Here is a 3710-nt window from a genome sequence, read left to right as displayed (position 1 = left end):
AATCATTTCCATGTAAAAACACAGTAAGTCTCAGTCCACGCTAGATCCAAAAAGTACAGTGCCATGAAACAGAAAATGAATATATAACAAAAATACTTTCCTTTTTTTTTTTTAAACAAGATTGTGTGATTTAAACCTCTTAAGACAAGGAAAAGAAAAAGGCAAGAAATGCAGAAATGAAACCTTAATGCCCATTTCACCACAAGGGCCCCTCTATCATTTTGTATCCAGGAAACCTGTACATGGTTTAAAACAGTTCTCCCATGTCATCTGAGAATCCCCGGAGTTCCAAGATCCATCCATTCAATAATGCTAAATGGTATTTGACATTTTCGCTCTCATTCTCTTATTAAGTGTACGGTGAAGTTTTCTAAAGATAGGATACGTGATAGTATCACAACTCGCATGATTAGTGGGTCAGAGCTCTAACGGCTAAGAATGTATGATCGTGTATGCTTGTATTTTAAATGCTTGTTTTAATCTCTAATATGGTAAATATCAACACTTAAACAGAAGTTCTTTGGAATTCCCAATAATTTTTAAATAGTATAAAAGGACCCTAAGGCCAATAAGTTTCAGAACTATGGTTTGAAAACACTGTATCCACCAAATATTAGGATAGAACTAATTACTTCCCGCAGTTTTAATAATCAAAGACACCATACACACACACACACATACACACACACACACACACACACAGAGTCCGCTAATCAGAACCTCTGTTTGGCTTAAGATCATCAACATAGTAACACTAAGAAGAAAAAAACTTAAAACACAATTGACATGATAGCAAGTGAAGCTTTACTCTAGGGAAAGGTCAGAATTGAAATAAACATTGTGAACAATGGAAAAATCTGAGAGTCTAATAATTAACTTCTGGGAATCCCAAGGAAGTAATGGGATTCCAAACTGGGAACTTCAGGATTTCAAAACATAAAAGTGGAAACTACAGCTAAAGCTTACATTTTAAAAATCTCTTTTTCTTATGTTTATAAATATCTTTTGTTCAAACATGGACATCAACAGTGGTATCTACCTTGTTTGTGTCAAATCCTTCAGTTAAATATGCCACCAAAAAAAAAAAAGAATTCAGAATAAGAAGACTGTGAGCATTTCAAATATTTTAGTCTACTTCTTTCCACTGTTAAATCTGTATTGTAAAATTTACCTGAGTTGGATGTTTGTTTATCCTTCACTTCCACTGTTTTATTAGGAACAGAATCTTTCATTTCAACGGTAGGCTGAATGGGTATTGAAACAATATGATTAAGACATGATGTACCTTTCATACAATCTGTAGTTAAAAATTCAAAATAAAAATATAAAAGTTTTACCTTCACGTAAGGATATCTTTTCGGAGGATCTAAAAGACAAAATGGACATACAGTTAATTATATGTAAACGTGAAAGGCAACTAAACATTCATGCAGTTAGTACTAAGCTGAATCCTCATGCTTGGCTCTGAAAATGATTACATTAGGTTTTGGTGTTCTGTTTCTGGAGACAGGAAGGTGGGTTAGGACAGCGACAAGAGAGAAATATGAACCGAGTATAAATATTGAAAAAAAATGCAAATATATGTATTCAGTGTCATACTTACTGATAATAACAATTGTAGCATTTAGGGAATGAACCCTATAATCTCTTTTGTTTCCACAATTAGTTTGATTTGGTAGATCATGTTAGTCTTTAAAAGGTTTTTTTGAAACAGCTATCATATCAAAAAATTAGCTATCTTAAAAAAAAAAAAACAGCCAAAGCTTCCATATTCAAATTAATCTCATTGGAATAATGAATACCAATACAAGAGAGATCTTTGATGTCCCATAGATCTGAGGAGGATAAATGAGTGGCTGTTTTAGCCCAAGTTTAGCACTCCATCTGCTTTCAGTATTCTTTACGGAGCAGCTATAATTTAATCTGTTTTAGTGCAAATACACTCAAGCCACCTAAAGTGAATTCTCTCGAGTTTCCTCATCAACTCCAAAATTTCCTAGCTAACATGCCTTTCTTTCTTCCCTCCTTCCCTTCACTAGCCACCTTCTTCAAAAGTAATTTCTGGGGGCGCCTGGGTGGCACAGTCGGTTGGGTGTCTGGCTCTTGATTTCGGCTCAGGTCATGATATCGGAGTCCTGGGATTGAGCCCTGCATCGGGCTCCAGGCTCAGCAGGGAGTCTACTTAAGGATACTCTCTCCCTCTCCCGTTGCCCCTCGCCCTGGTCGCTCGCTCGCTCTCTCTCTCTCTCTCTCTCCCTAAAATAAATAAATAAATGTTTAAAAAAAAGTAATTTCTGGATCTATGGTCTTGATTGTTCTGCTTTTACATCCCTTTTATTATGGATTATCTCCACCACTTCTTTCCTCTTTGTTTAGCAGTAGTATCTTACATCTATAACCTCTATTTCTGCATCTCCTTGCTCCCCTCTAGCTAAAGACATGCTCAGCAATAAAAACAAAATAATGCTTTTCCTTGATTCCATTATGTCTTGAACTATCCCATGGCCCTTCCAGATTTCTCTAAAGGGAAGTCTACATCCTTGCCATGGAGCACATGACCCAAGGACCACCAACACTGACATCACCTGAGAAGTCAGAATGCAGAATCCCAGACCTGCTGCTCACAATGTGCATTTTTAACAAGGTCTCGGATGATTCACTAAAATTTGAGAAATTCTGGTCCACACTGAGTCTGTTGCCACATTCCTTTACCTTAACTGAACCTTCTAGAAAAAGCCTCAAGTTCGTCACTATCGATTCTCCAAAACTGAAAATGTTTTAAAAGTCATAAACTTTCGGGGTGCCTGGGTGGCTCAGTTGTTAAGCGTCTGCCTTCAGCTCAGGTCATGGTCTCAGGGTCCTGGGATGGAGCCCCGCACTGGTCTCCCTCCTTGGCGGGAAGCCTGCTTCTCCCTCTCTCACTCCCCCTGCTTGTGTTCCCTCTCTTGCTGTCTCTCTCTCTCTGTGTCAAATAAATAAATAAAATTTTTTAAAAAGTCATAAACTTTCTAATGCACTTTTTATCAGGGCTAAAGCTTCCTTGGTCTCCCCCTAACTGACCCTGCTCTCTTCTTCCTTCCAATTCTCCTATTTTGCACTAAATGATACTATCTTATGAAGTGCAACCATTTTATATGACATTAACACATATACATTTATAGCTGACTAGGACATAGCTCTGCATAATCAGCTACGCCAGTCCTTAACGTCTTCCCAACAGTGAGGAAATCAGTAAGAGTGGAAAAGTTTTGGCATACTACTCTGACAAACTTTGGTACTGGAAGCTCACTTGATATTATTCCTGCATTTCAAATACTCTGCTCTTCCTTTTAAAAGAATTATTTTATGTTACCACCTTCCACTATAAAGAGCTGCTTTGTCCTTCATTTACTCCCGGTACTCTCCGCCTTTCTCATCATTCCCTCTTTTCCTCTTATTTCCTGATGTTCCTTAGGTCTTAGAGTATCTTGAAATGGAAGTGCCGCCTTCGGTGGCACTCTCAATTTAATCTGTTGCTGACCCCTGATAAGATATACAATTGATCTGCTTTTCACATCTTTTTCCTTTCTATGCATTTAATAGGTGATTTTCTTTGGATATTAGAACATATCAGTATTCCCATTTTAAATTAACATTCTATCAAGTGACTTTTTAAGAAAATACAATTCTTACCTTCTACTTGTTCATTTAATATATGTGGTCCTTTCTGA

At 37.1% G+C, this 3710-nt stretch overlaps 1 long non-coding RNA gene across 1 annotated transcript; it reads right to left on the bottom strand.

Annotated features, from left to right (window-relative positions):
- Positions 1-1136: 1136 nt before the first annotated feature.
- LOC123323926 lies at positions 1137-3710 on the bottom strand. The gene is made up of 3 exons (XR_006539573.1): positions 3673-3710; positions 1338-1366; positions 1137-1244 (listed from the first exon to the last, which is right to left on the bottom strand). It is a non-coding gene; the product is annotated as an uncharacterized LOC123323926 (long non-coding RNA).

This window comes from Neomonachus schauinslandi, unplaced genomic scaffold (genome assembly GCF_002201575.2).
Source record: "Neomonachus schauinslandi unplaced genomic scaffold, ASM220157v2 HiC_scaffold_2591, whole genome shotgun sequence".
Classification (NCBI taxonomy): Eukaryota; Metazoa; Chordata; class Mammalia; order Carnivora; family Phocidae; genus Neomonachus; species Neomonachus schauinslandi.
Note: the sequence above shows the minus strand (reverse complement) of the source record. Positions and strands in the feature narration are given on the sequence as shown.